We start from the raw sequence: 14,784 nt of genomic DNA on the forward strand, positions 1-14,784 counted from the left end.
TGCCTCTAGTTTTAAAAAACTCCTAAATTCCTATTTCTCTTAGTTATATAATTCCAAGGACTCATAGAAAAAATCTGTGTAATACATCACTCAAAATGTAAATTTTTACATATTAGTGTGGTTTGAATGCTGGTTTTATGGAAAATAGAGAGAATGTGGCTCTGTATTTCCTTTGCTATAGGGTCATTTCAGTAACATTTGCTAAGGGGAAGAAACTCAAAACGCTGAGTACTTGGAGGCCATTAAACTTTTCAGGACTGATTGAAGTAGCAGATCCTCCCCAGCTAGTATTTGCCAACTCCCAGCAAAGTCACCTTGGTCTTACAACAAGTTGTTACATCGCCACATTTAAAGAGTCAACTTTCTGCAGAGCAAGGTAAGTCCCATTATCAGCAGGTCTTACTAACATCTCCAAAGGGTTGACCTCTGGCCAGAAAACTGAAGAGCCCATTTTTAAGACTGAAATATTAATTTCATTTATTTTTATTATTTTTCTTTTTTAAAGAAATCTCTATGCCCAACATGGGGCTTGAACTCACGATGTTGAGATCAAGAGGCACATGCTCTACTGACTAAGTCAGCCAGGAACCTGTATATTTATTTCAAATTCCATAACTTTCATAATTATCTGTGATTAGGAGATGATGCCATGGTGTGGCCCAATTGGGGGGGGGGACTTCAGATGAAAAAGATCAGAATTTTAGAGTTGCAAAATCCTTTCAGGAATCCAATCTTTAGTGATTGGCTGTTTTTGAATTTTAACCTGGTCTCGGAGGTTCCCCAGACACTCACATGCTCCTGCTTCACACTCACGTTACACTGGCACGGCATACCCTGCTGTATCATACACTACCCTGTAACACGGCACCAGTTTCACATATGACGTGATGATGAAGTTCTGCATGTTGCTCGAATTCCTTATCTCGATTGTTCATCATGTCATGCAATGATGGCCTCGTCCAGATTTGTGCAGCTGAACCTTGGAACTCTAACTGAGACCTCTGGTTGTACCAAAGCTTATTTCAAGCACGTGCTTATGTCTTTCTTTGCTAAAAACCCTCTATAGTCCAAGGGAGGGAGAAACCACTCCAGCCTAAGAGTAGGGAGGGCTCTGTAGAGAAGACAGACGTACAGAGCAACTCCTCATGGGGGCATCATAGACACAGCCCTCGGCCAGAGGCTTTTGCAGCCCCTTGGATAATCCTTTGTCTATCTGGACCCTCAGGAATGTACCCAGGGCAAATGCATTTATGCTGCTAAATACACTGATGGTGAAAAAAATATCAATCATTCCAGGTGGGAAGGAAGTAACTCTGGACTCATGTGGTAAAGCCGTATTTTCACTAGGAATGACTGGACAAAGCGTGCAAAATTATTCTATATTTGGTTACACAAGAGAATAAAGGGATTTATCAAAGCTCTCTCAAAACTGAACTAGAACCTAAGAATTCAGTCTCCCACATTTTCTATTTTCTCCTTTTCCTAAAACTTAAAGAATTCCATTCAGAAAAAAAATGTGGCAAATCCCCTACAAAATGTGATTTCCCGGGTCCTTACCTTACTCCTCCACGTGTGGCATCTGAGGCAGAGCCCAAAGCTGCACCCTGATGCATTCTCCACAGGAAGCATTCAAGTGCCGCTCTTTCATTACACAAAGACACGGCAGGGATTTACTTAAACATTAAAAAACACCCATCTTCAGGGGTAGAGAAAATAAGCATTTCCTAGTGGGAGGGAAGTACTAGCCTATAGAATTAATAGCTTAAAACCTCCTATTATATTTTCCTGCTCTATAAAGAACAAAATTGCTAATGACACCACTAACCTACTGTGAGCTTTTCTCCCTGGTCCGCACAAAGCACTTGCCAAAAAAAAAAAAAAAAAAAAAAAAAAAAATGTCTGGCTCCTGTCAGCAATTCACAAAATCCAAATATTAAATGTAAGGTTAAAAGCAGAGGGCATCTATGCCGGGCGGACGTGGGACTACTGACCACAAAGCACCACCAAGTGGCCTTTGTATCTGGTCACATTGACTGAAGACATCCAATGAGGATTTGCTGAGAGGTCCTAAGACTGTGTTATTATACAGCAACCTAAGATGGTAAGAGAGAATTCAAACTTCTATACACTATTCACTGAGAGTCCGAACCTATTTATCTAAATTTATGGACATGGAACGGGCATTACCTAAGCTGGATACTTTCAAATTCAATTGAATACATTATTACAGGATGAATCACCTCACACACTCTAGACAGATCACTGTTTTCATAAGTAGTTGATAGACTCCTTGAAGAAAGGGGGCCAAAGGGTTTGAATAAATGCCCTTTCCTGTGCCCTTTTGTTTAGTGTTACCATTGCAAAATTCAACCACAGTATTTCTGATCATATTGACTTTCATTAGAGCTATTTTCAAAGTTGTCTCCTATTGTTTGCTAGGATTTGTGTCCTGAGTTGATGCAAAGTCAGGATTGATTTGGATCCTAGCATTCCATGAGGGTTTGTATTGGACCCCAATAATGGATATTGAATGAATTCAAAGCCACTGTCTGTAATATTCAAAGGAGAAGGAAATGTGTGCCTCCCTAACAGGGGGCTGGGGGAAAAGGGCAGCTTATTGTAAACTAAACCTAAGTCCTCATCTCTCAGGGAGGGACCCTTAGCTGTTCTGGTCATGAGGAACTTGGGAAATAAAGGACATTCTTTTTCAAGACCAGTTCACAGTGATTGTGTCCACACAGACTATACCAGGGCCGAAATGTATTGAAGGGGTTAGTAGAGTTAGAAAGACCTAGCTTTGAATATTAGCTCTAGTATGTACTAACTGGGGGACTTAACCTTTGTTTCCACTTTTGAAAACATGGGGTCAATAATATATCGGGTTTTTTTTTCCTCCCATTAAAAAAAGGTTTGAGCCTACAATTAAAAGTTGACAAGCATCACCCAGTGCCCATCGATAAATGAATGCATAAAGAAAATGTGTACATATATACAGCAAAATATTACTCAACAAAAAAAAAAAGAATGAAATCTTGCCATTTGCAACAACCTGGATGGATTAGAAAGTATAATGCTAAGTGAAGTCAGTCAGAGAAAGACAAACACCACGTGATTTCACTCATAAGTGGAATTTAAGAAATAAAACAAACCAACAGGGAAAAAAAGAGACAAACCAAGAATCAGACCCTCAGGTATAGAGAACAAGCTGATGGTTACCAGAGGGGAGGGGGATGGGTGAAACAGGTGATGGGGATAAAGAGCACACTCATCATGAGGAGCACTGAGTAACGTACAGAATTGTTGAATCACTGTTTGTACACCTGAAACTGTATGTTAACTATATTGGAATTTAAAAAAAATAAAAAGTTGTCATGCATCTAGTTTTCACCTAAGTTCATCAATTGTTGACATTTTGCCAGATTTGCTGTATCTATTTAACATTTTGTAGTTGCTGAGCTTTGTGAAAGTGAAGTCACAGACTTGGTGACATTTAAATACTTCACAGATTTCTAAGATGAGAAGACCGCCTCTTATATATGCACAGTTCCACTAAAACAACCAAGAAATTGGACCCAAAACTATCAGACTACCTAGTATGTAGACCATTTCAAAGTTCTCATTTGGTCCCAGGAATATCTGTGTACCTGACTTTTTCCCTTTATCTAGGATCCAAAAGGATCACGCAGTAAAATTAGCCGTCATCTTTATCATCTGTTTTAGTTCAGATCACTTTCCCTAATATTTTTGTTTCTCATACCTTTGACATTTTTCCAGAGCCCAGGCCATTTGTGGCCAGTTGTAGAATGTCTCTAAATCTGACTTTGTCCGCTTCCTCATGACTAGATTCAGGCTAAACATTTCCATGAGAATACCACATGGATGATGTGGACTACCATGTGCCACATTCCCCCCCAAGGCATATAAGGTCAGTTTGCTTCCTTACTGGTGGTTAGCTTTGCTCACTTCATTGATGTATGGTCAGACAGATTTTTCTATTGTGAAGCCATCTTTTATCCCTTTGTAGTTAATAACTAACCTGTGGCATGATGCTTTGAGACTGTGTGGATATTCTCTCCTCTAAATCTTTCCCCCAAAAGAAGAAGATAGCAGGAGGGGAAGAATGAAGGGGGGGAAATCGGAGGGGGAGATGAACCATGAGAGATGATGGACTCTGAGACACAAACTGAGGGTTCTAGAGGGGAGGGGGGGGGGGGGATGGGTTAGCCTGGTGGTGGGTACTAAAGAGGGCACGTTCTGCGTGGAGCACTGGGTGTTTTGCACCAACAATGAATCATGGAACACTACATCAAAAACTAATGATGTAATGTATGGTGATTAACATAACAATAAAAATAAAAAAAATAAATCTTTCACCCACAATGTTTAAAGCATTCGATGATACTTGCTTGAATCAGTTACTACATTCATGGTCAAATGATTCTGAGTTTCCAGTTCTATTATTCCTTCCCCTTTAGTAACTGACATTCTTCCAAAAAGGAGGTACTCCCTTTTGAGTATCATTATGAATTACTGCTTTTTAAATTTAGTGTGTCATCCATTAAGAGGTGTGAAGATTAGAACGCTAAACCTCCTGGTACACATCTGGACCACAGTGGGCATTTGACAAGTGATAGGTATCATTTATAATTACTTTATTTCATGCGCAAAAGCTAATGTTAATTTAATGTTATAGTAGAGTACAAATTAGTCACCGAATCTCATCTTGCCCATGGGAGAACAAATGATGGGGCTACCTGACCATGACATTTCCACAAGTCCTCTAGGCATGTGGCTAAAAGATGTTCCTCTTCTTATCAATCTAGATGGTTCCTACAGGTTGGCCAAATGATTGACATTTGCTCATGTTCCAGTCACATCAATGCTTCCATCTCAAGACATGGATACTTCTTTTCTGTTCCTAACAGGCCAAGCGATCTCCATCAGCCTGACTAGTCTCTACTTCTGTGGAGGGAGAGGGAGGCTCCACCTTTCAAATGAATGACAGCTCCAGTCTGCAGAAAAGTTTGCTATTGTCTAAAGAAGCAGTCTTGGTGAAGAATGGGACTGAGAAGTAGAAGCAACAGCAGTTTATGGTGAGTTGTTCTCTCCTTTTCTTATTCTAGACCGTCTGATACCCTCGGTGCCAAATTCACCCTTGGAAGTAAGGTCTTTGAGGGAAGCACATTAAGTCTCTCAGCGAGTTAAAGGATATTTATGTATCTTAGAGACAGAATTTGGGTCCCAAAATTATGTCTTTCCAAGTGCATAACCACTAGTGCTCCTGAGGTTTGGGGAAAGGAAGAGTCATGTTTAACTTTATTTCTGAACTTGACAGATATTCATTAATGGGATAATAAGCTAAATAAAAACTGCTTCTCTTAACCCCCCATATGCAGTTTTATTTGGAAATATAAGGATGCGTGTGCCCATGCGACTGATTAGGGTTGAGGGGTAGAAAGGACTTTATTGAAAAACTCCGGTGGATCTGCTCCTTCCCCATCCATCCTATGCCCATCTCTGCCTCACCCTGTGCTCGGGGAGGCCACCCCTTGTGAACTCCATCTTCTGGGCTTCCTCGCCCTGTGGCTTCCAACTGGGCCTGGCAATGGGAGGCTGCAGGAGAAGGAGGCCACTCCTACCCCACTTCTCTGGCAGTAGCTGGGTCCCTCCACACTACAGCTCTCACAGGTTTCTCTTCCATGACCCCTGCTCTCACAGGAGGGTAGCTACTAACCTCCTGTGCCTTCAGGTCTAACAGCAGTAATGCTATCCTGCAGCGACAGCCTCCACATGCCTTGCCCTCACCCTTGTAAATGATCTCTTCACCAAGGTCTTTTTCTTTGAACCATTTGGATTAGATTTGGTTTCCTGGCAGGACTCTGCTACCCTTGCTATCCCCCAGGTCCTGTACTAAATGATTATTTACTGTCCCCATTTAAGCATCCCATGCAGTGGATTTATAACCACCATGTTTTAGCTGGACAAATGGGCACTCACAGAAATTCCATGACATGTGGAACATCATACCTCTGCCAGGAGCCCAGCCAGAGTTAGCGTTTCTCCAAACACTATAGTGTTTCTCTACCTCTCTTCAAGGGACTTACGCCACGTGGAGCACACACTGAAGACATGAACAGCTTTGGAGTTCCTGGACCACGGTAGGTTTTTGTTGGTCTCCCTTCAACTACTTTACTTTAAATTCCCATTAGAGATTCGTCACTTACTGAGCATACCCATTACATATGATTGCTAGAGATGCTTATCCGAGAGGATTAATTTTGCCGAAAGCAGTAACTTACAGTTCTTCTAAGGATTCTAAAGAGAAGGCAGCCAAATGTCTGGTAGATGGAAATGATGCACCTTTCAGCTTACCCACCATTTGCGCTAGTTCTAAGACGTCCCCCACCATCTCCATTGCCTGACTCTTCCCTCTCTTTTTTTTTTCTGTCTTCTGCCCACACTTCCACCCTAACTGCTAGCTTTCCACCACTACCGCGGAGCTTTTCTTCTTGTCCTAAAGCTGCCTCAGTTCCAGGTGAGCATGCCGTCCCATCATGGCAAACACCATCAGCAAGGAATGCAAGACCCAGTCAGACCAGAAAAGCCACAGCCACCACCTCCTCCTGAGCCTCCTTTCTCAACATGCCCTTTCATTTCCATGAGGCTCGTTGGAGCCTTTATTCTCAATGAAATTCAAAGCACATTTTCAGTACTCCCTTTTTAAGTTCAGAAATGATAGTTTAAACAATTTCTGGGTGAAAAACAGCCAGCACACCAGGGTTGGGTGTAGCTTCCTGTCACCTCAGTTCTAAGGGGACAAAACGGAGGTGATATAAATAACACAGGATTGGGGAGTTCCTTTGTGTCCCCAGTCTGAGAGATCCCCCAGAGTAGGGCAACCCCACTGCAAGCCTTTCCTGGGTGTGGTCAGGCTTACACAAATGCTTGTTAAAATGCAGATCCCTGGGCTCTCCAGACTACCAAAGGGAGATCTCTAAAGAGAAATAAACATTTTAAACAACTTCTTAGAGATTATTACATATGCCAAAGTACAAGAACCACCAGCATTAGGGATGCACAGCTAGGCTTTTCAACCTGCACATCTGGATTTTAATTTCAGCTCTGCAGTTTATCAGCCAAATAATTTTAAAAAATTACTGAACTTCTCAGAGCCTCCCTCCCCTCCTCTGAGGAGAACACCTCTTTCCTATGAATATTAAAAAATTAAAGCATTATTTAATTCTTTGTCTGGAATACATTAACATTCAGACGGTCATTTTAATCAGTAATTAAAACTGGTGATTCTGCTATGAAAAATTTGATTTGAATGGTTAACATTCACATTGTATCTTTACTAAATATCCAGTGCCAGTCAGACAACACAATAATTTTAGACAATTAGACAAACTGAACTACAAGAAGTTGGTTTACTAGTAGAGAAGCTAATAGCAGTGTATTATATACTGTTTTTTTCTGCCTCAAACAATCTTAGCAGCTAGAAAAACCAAGTAATAAGTTATCTATGCTTCCCAGAAGCTTCTGTATTTTATTTTGCCTGCTTCTCTTTCTTTGCAATTGTAAATTTTGTCGAAGGGGGGGTGTAAAGAAAAGGGGAGGGATTTAAATAGAAAGAACAGTTTTATTCTTTTCTGAGGGAGATTCTTGTAATATATTGTGTATGAAGATATGAAAAGCACTGATTTTCACTGCATTTGATGGCACGGAACAAGCTTTAGTGATATGCTGGAACAACAGAAGGTCATACATTTTAAAATACACCCTGCTGAGAAACTTGCAGCTGATTTATGACCTTTCAAACCTACAACTTTGCATTCCGCATGCACAATACTGAGAATTCAGGCTTTCTGTAAAAAGGAAAGTGAAAAGATTTTTTTTTCTCCCTTCTAAGAATTATCTCAAATTTTATACTGAGGTGATCTCCAAGATGAAATAAGAACATAGACAATAAAATGACAGAATAGAAATGTAAAATCGGGACCACAGTCATTAAAGACATATGAGGACAGAATTAGAAAAATACAAATCGTCACCAGTGAATGATTCCTCCAGCTGAATGACCATTAGGAACACATGGGATGCTTTTTTTAATTTTAGGTTTGTGGGTCTCATCCCAGAGATACTGGTTCAGCTTTATCTAGAGGTTGGACTTTTAATAGCTCCCCACATTGGAGAATAATTTATGTCAGCTATAGGGTTTGCTATGTATGTGTGTGTATGTAGGAGAGACAGAGAAGACATATGCTCTCAAAACAAACATTACTAATAGTTTTTATTCAGCCTGAAGGATCTCTCATTACTCCACAACTTTAAATTTTTATTTTTTCTACTCAATAAAAAGCTCTTGAACAGCTGAAATAATTTGTATGCCCCCCACTAAATTCAAATGATACAATTAAGCTGAGATTTTGGTTTTTGCCGAGGTCTGTAAAGGGTACATTATAGGCATTTAAAAAGTAATTCGAAAGCCAGATTTAAAAAAATCCATTACTGAAGAACGTTCCTTCCATCATATGAGAATTAAGCATTTTTCAAAAGTTAAAGACAGAGACCTAGAGAGGGAGAAAGAGACAGAAGAGACAGAGACGGGAGACACACTGATGGTGAGGGAAGAGACAATGAAGGTAGGGGCTGTGAGCTGCTGCTGGGGGTTTGCGCATGTGCTTGGGAGGGATGTATGAACGGGTATATACACATCTATTCTACATTCTGTCGGACCCGGCAAATGAGGACAAAGAGGAAGTCTATCTTTTTAATAGCAATTCTTACTGCAGGCAACCCAAGAGAACCAAGACTTCCCTACAACTTAATTTGCAAAGACATCTTTTTTGGTATTGTACATGTAGGACTCAGATCAAGATAGTGTCAGTTGTGAATGCTCCTTTTTATCTGACACTGTAATCAAGGAAAGTCCTCGAGGTCCATGAATGTGCTTGCATTTATGTGTCCTTCTCTGCACACTGATCCAAATGTTTTCTTTCCGGGCGGCGGGTATCCCACATGGTGGGCCAGATCTTCCTCAAGTGCAAGCAATAGAACTGTGCATTCGCTATAGCTCTTTGATAAAACTGAATGCTTTTTTTTTATTGCCAAAAACCACGTCAATGATACAGTACACTCTTTCCCCCAAACACTGTCTCAATTCTCAACAAAGACTGTTGAGTTTTGATAGTAAGTGCAGATGTGCTTTTAAGCTTCCAGTAAGCCTTTTCTTGTTAGCCTGTAACACAAGTCTGTTCTCCACAGAGGCTAATCTGGGGAATTAGATAGCTGGTCCCAGACACAGGTGAATTCACTTACATGTTTTCACGTTCAGAATGGGAGTTACTTCAGTCTGTCTTAATTGGACCACAAAGGGTAGAACTTTTTAACAGGGAAACCATAACAAATAAAACACCTTGTAGTTGACAAGTGTCAATTTTAGTTTAGACAAACTATTTTGCAGAATTTCAAACCCATCTTTAAAAAAAATGGAAGGTTTTTCCTTTTAAACTAAATACTAAGGTTTTAAAAATACAAGTGTTATTTCATGTACAGCTCAATAGCTACCAAAATGATTTCACTTGGAGATATTTCACTTAATTGATTTGCACCAGCATTACTGTTTACGTTAAGTTCAGTAAAAGACATTTTGAGTTTCTTTTTTTCTATTCATTTCATAATCTACTTATGGATGGATATATGAGAGAGGAGTTGATAAGCCATGGTCTGCTCTGGTGTCAGATCTACTAGACACATGGCTGCTTCCCTCCACTTCCTTGCTCACCAAAATCAGGGTCCCTGCGGTTCACAGCTTGGCCTCTGGGTCTGATTTCCACGCCCCTACTATAGCCCCTCAACTTAGTGATGCTCTCTGTACTTAGTTCCCATTTGCCCTCTTTTGGAATTTCTTGCTTTCTTCTCTGCCAGGTGCTCTGTTTTGACCACCACTGTAGAACCGAGACTGCCCCTTGACCTCTGCTTTGAGCACCTGTTTCCTACACGATGAAGAGTCTTTGCCCCTTGGGTTAGAGGGCTGTTGTCAGTTATTTGGAAGCTGTTCCTTCTCACCCTTTCCTTAGTACTTGGCCTTATTCCAGATATAGAAGTCGGAAAGCTTAAAAGTCAACAGTTAACAGAACTTTGGTCATCGTGTTAAATTCTAATAAGCTCTGGTGGCAAAGTGAATGAATGTAAAGTGAAAGTAGGTTATATTAAGACGGAAGTGTTTTTTTTTTTTTAATCATTTCTTCATGGGGTACTTCCTTTAAAAATGTATAATACCATCTCCTACTTTGCTAGTCCTTGCTATTTACAAAGCTATTTCATTTATATTATTCCATTTGCTATTTATAATCTCATTATCAGCCCTTGTTATTACCATCCAATATGTTCTCCATTTCAGAGGAGGGCTTACCTAAAATTAGTCAAAGTCCTGTTGCAGGAAGAGAAAATTTCTCCCACACCAAACTGCTTCTAAGTATGACTGCAAATTTTGTTTTCTATTACAGCAAGATAAGTCTGGCTCTTGGCGAAGAGAAACTGAGTGAATATTCATTTCATTCTGATTAGTTGGAAAAAGATACAAAGGAACTCACAGGACAGAGCAGAGACACGGTGTCTCCATGCTGGAGAATTTCTAAGCAGTAGCTCCCAAAACATTATGGTTTTCCGAGTCCCTGAACGAAAGGAGAGTCAGGCTGAAGTGAAAAAAGGAAATTTTTTGGACATTTTGAGTTTGAGATGCCCGTGCAGTAGAAGGCCAAGATAGCTAAGAATCAGTTGTATTAATAGGTCTAGACTTTAGAAAAAGTCTAAAAGGAAACGCCTACTTGGCTAAGTATCGGAAGTACTTGGGGAGCTTTTAAAACCCATGATGCCCAGGCTTCATCACAGACCAACTAAATTAGAATCTCTACAAATGAAAACCAGACATTAGCATTTTTTTTTAAACCTCCCCAGGTTAGTCCAATATTGAGAAACAATACTCCAGTGTGGCTGGCTAATATTTCAATAATTTTCAACTACTGGAAAACTGAGGCAACAAAACACTCGGAGATTTGACTGTTGACTTAGGTATGGTCCCAGTTTTCCCAAGAAAATCCTTTTATTTTGTCCTTTTATTATGGACTTCTCTAGGTCAGTAGATCTGAGTTCAAATCCTGCCTGCTCCACTTGGTAGACTGTGGACCTAGGCTGAGGCACTTCCTTGTGACTCTTTTTAGATGTAAAAATGAGGTTAGCACTAACTTTAAGAAAACTATAGGTAATCAACAATGTAATTCAAGTAAGGCCCCAAACAGAGGAGCAAGTACTTTGTAGCAGTTCCATAGAGTGGTAACAGTAACAGATGAGATAAGGTACATAGTTTTCATGTAGAACTACAGGAGCAAATTTCTGTTGTTCTGCCGATAGTGGTCTTAAGCGCATCCGGTTTGAGGTCTGCAGGCACCCCAGGGGGATATACACACTTTATCTCAAGCTTCTGCCATTCACTGTCAGGGTTTTGTAATATGTTCACCTTGGTTAACGGTGTGAGGAGAACGGATTGTAAATGAGGCAGCTGGTAGGTAGAGCAGAGCCCCAGTGATAAGGCATAACCAAATAAACAGCGGTTTTCAGTCTCCTCCCCCAACCCCCAGGGGTCTGGCTTAGCATCTAAATTTCCTTTTTCTCCTTGCCACTTTTCTCTTTTTAATGCATTTCCTTCTCTCATGCCTTCAGATACTCTCTCTTTTTCCTAGGCTGCACTGGTTCATGCCTCGCCCCAGCCCCTCGATGTGTGAGCCCATGGTCCTGAGCAAAGATTCCTTAAGCTACCCTCTAATTTTCATCTCCTTACTGTTCCCTTCGCTATGGTGGCATCATCTGGTTTTTGAGATATTTCACAAAACCTCGACAGGCATTAAGCCATAGAAACCACTTAGGGAAATGGGAATTGGATTCATTTACATGCCATTACCCCAAACCCAAACGTTGCTCATTTGTGATAATACCAAAATGCAACCATCTATTTAATCTCTTGGCACATTTCAATAAAAGTATGATTATACACAGATTGGTATCATTTATTTAGGAGAACAGACTACATGAGAAAGCATCCCTCCTTTGCCTACCACACCATTCATGCCTATGAACCTTATGAATGCCTTTGGAATGCAGATGTCACTGACAGCGTGCCTAAAGCTTTCATACCATCTGCCTTCACATCAAGTACGGCAGAGTCCAGCAACATTCACAAACAAAATTACACACACAGCATGCATTTCTTCCGGATATCATCTGACAGACAAGCAAAATTAGAACCGATTTTCTTTCTCCTCGTTCCCATTAGAAAGGCCAAAATACTTTAACTCAGCATGTTGTCATTGGAGGGAGCACTGCGAGCAGAGGATGCAGGATTTACCTGGCTGGGGGGGGGGGGGGGGGGGGGGGGGGGGGGGGGGGGTGAGGTGAGGGCACTGCTGCAGGGTTTCTGGCCTACAGCACATGCATTACACACAAAGCCATCTTTGGCTGATTTTCAAGACAGAGGCAGGGGTGATGCAGAAAGACACCGCGAACGCCTTATATGGAAAAAAGCCAGCCTGGAGCAGCATACAGAGCAGGCTGAATTAAATGTGCAGATTAAATGAACAGCTTGCTTTATGTATATCAGTTAAGTTTAAAGCTTTCTGGCCTACTGCTAATAGGCTTGATGGAGAAATCAACAATGACCTGGGTGGCCGTGGGGCCGGGAGAAGGCAGGCAGGAGACACTCTCACTGCGGGCTCTCTCCTCCCATTCTTCAGCTCTATTGCCTCGCTCCCCCTCACGTGGCAACTTACCTATAGCACCTTGTGAGGACAAGGCTCGATCCCCATTTGGCCTCAAGTCCCCGACCAACGTTAGAGAGGAGTGTTCAGCACCCTTAAAAAGGGGTGTGGATAACCAGAACTTACTAGCACAGGTTCTAACACCATAACCCGCAGAACAAGGGAGTAAGCCCTGCCAGCCCAGGCACAGAACTCGCCAGTCCCTAGATGGCAATGTCCTCAAGTACACCACATGACACACAATGGTCCTGTATCATTAGACTAATATTGCGGTTACAATCCACAATATCTAAGGGTGGTTCTAGTATCAGCCCAGTGAGGTTGGCAGGGGTACCCCCTGGAGGTCTAGATGTAGGGGGTACTAGTCTCTCCCCCAGCTGCCGGGCCCTGCTGGCCAGCACACTTGGCTTCCTGGGAGGTCAGGTCTGTTCCTGGGACTGACCGGTTACTGAAGGGTGCTGGCTCACTCAGTCACAGTAGGGGCAGACTCCACCTTCCCAGCTCCCAAGTCACCCCTGTCCTCATGACAAAGATTCATTCATACCATTTCTAAAGGGGCAGGCAATAAGGCCTGGGAGTTGCTTCTTGGGAGGGAGGATGCAGGGGAACCAGCAGTTTGAGGGACCAGTAGTACCTGTGAGCCTGAGCTTCTTTACGGTTGGGGCTGGGGCAATGGCCCCGGGAAATTCTTCTCCAGGCTCTTCTCCACGCACCATCGATCAGAGTGTGAAAGGACTGAAGTGGTCACCCACAGGGCCCCTTCTCTCTGTCCCAGTGTCGTCCTTCCCACCACTCTAAGGTCTCTGGGGAATGGGGAAGTAGCTCGAGGCAGGAACAGCACCCATGTTGCTGTCTATCCTCGCCTGCTGGAAACTGTTCTTTCCTACCATAGGGCTCTTCTCTCTCGAGGGCCTCTGCTCTCTTGAGGGACCCCATTAGCACGATAACTGTCTCCTTGCTTAGTCAAATCCAAATCCCAAGCTTCAAGAAGGAAGCACTTTTCTGTCCCCTTCTTAGTACAAAGGGACATGTATCAAAGTGAAGACACACTGGCCTCTGCATTCAGGCCTGTGTTTGCAATTTGTATCAACTGGAAGATGGTGATTTTTTCTTATTTTTTATCTTTTAAAGACTTTATTTGACAAAGAGAGAGAAAAAGAGAGAGAGAGATCACGAGCAGGGGGGAGGGGCAGAGGGAGAAGCAGACTCCCTGCTGAGCAGGTAGTCCGATGCAGGGCTCCATCTGAGGACCCCGGGATCATGACCTGAGCTGAAGGCAGATGCTCAACCGACTGAGCCACCCAGGCACTCCGAATATGGTGATTTCTAGACAGAGGCAAGCCCAACGTCAGGAGGACCGCGACAGAGGGTTCCGAAGATACTGCCAACTCTTTCTTCAGGAGCGGTGTGCAAGAATGGGACGCAGAGCTCTCAGCAGCCCTGCCCATCCCCGCGCGCAGATCCTGGCCCCAGAGCCAGAGGACAGAGCAAGTAACCCCATGTGTAGCCAAGAGGAGTGGCTTTTCTTATTTCTAAACACTGAACAAGGAATGAAACAGGGTTCTAAACAAGGAACCGCTTGGCTAGCTAAGGAACTTGAACTCTCCACAACACTTCATTTAAAAAATAACCAAACAAAAAAGCTTATTTTAAAAAGTTATAGCAAACATTCTTCTAGAAAATACAGATAAACATGAAGAAGAAAACCATTTTCCAACAATTCTACTCCCAAATCACCATTAGCTTCTTTATTTATAAACTTCTCAAGGGGCTTTTTAGACCCTGTGCCTGGGTCTCAGGCTCCTTCTAATAAAACTGGATTTTATGATCATCATCAAAGACCCCGTAACTTTAATTTGTACAGAAGATGCTTACAATTCCCCCAGAGGGTTTTTCTTGACTGTAGTTACTGGAAGGAACCCTAACTTGCAAGGCTCGGGAGGACGCCAGAGCCAGTCTGGCTGCCGGACAA

At 42.2% G+C, this 14,784-nt stretch overlaps 1 protein-coding gene and 1 long non-coding RNA gene across 3 annotated transcripts in view; one reads left to right on the plus strand and one right to left on the minus strand.

The window, feature by feature from the left end:
- Nucleotides 1-6,651, plus strand: part of LOC141374928 (uncharacterized) — a 31,884-nt gene extending 25,233 nt beyond the window's left edge. Inside the window, exons 2-4 of the long non-coding RNA XR_012382139.1 lie at nt 4,926-5,093; nt 6,097-6,158; nt 6,480-6,651. This is a non-coding gene — a long non-coding RNA (uncharacterized lncRNA). The remainder of the gene's footprint in view (nt 1-4,925; nt 5,094-6,096; nt 6,159-6,479) is intronic.
- The window catches only part of RAB3C (RAB3C, member RAS oncogene family), a 291,655-nt gene that overhangs the window by 97,441 nt on the left and 179,430 nt on the right, over nt 1-14,784 (minus strand). The window lies entirely within an intron of this gene.

Source organism: Callorhinus ursinus, unplaced genomic scaffold (assembly GCF_003265705.2).
Source record: "Callorhinus ursinus isolate GAN/ISIS: 27379988/994484 unplaced genomic scaffold, GSC_fseal_2.0 scaffold23, whole genome shotgun sequence".
In the NCBI taxonomy this organism is placed as follows: domain Eukaryota; kingdom Metazoa; phylum Chordata; class Mammalia; order Carnivora; family Otariidae; genus Callorhinus; species Callorhinus ursinus.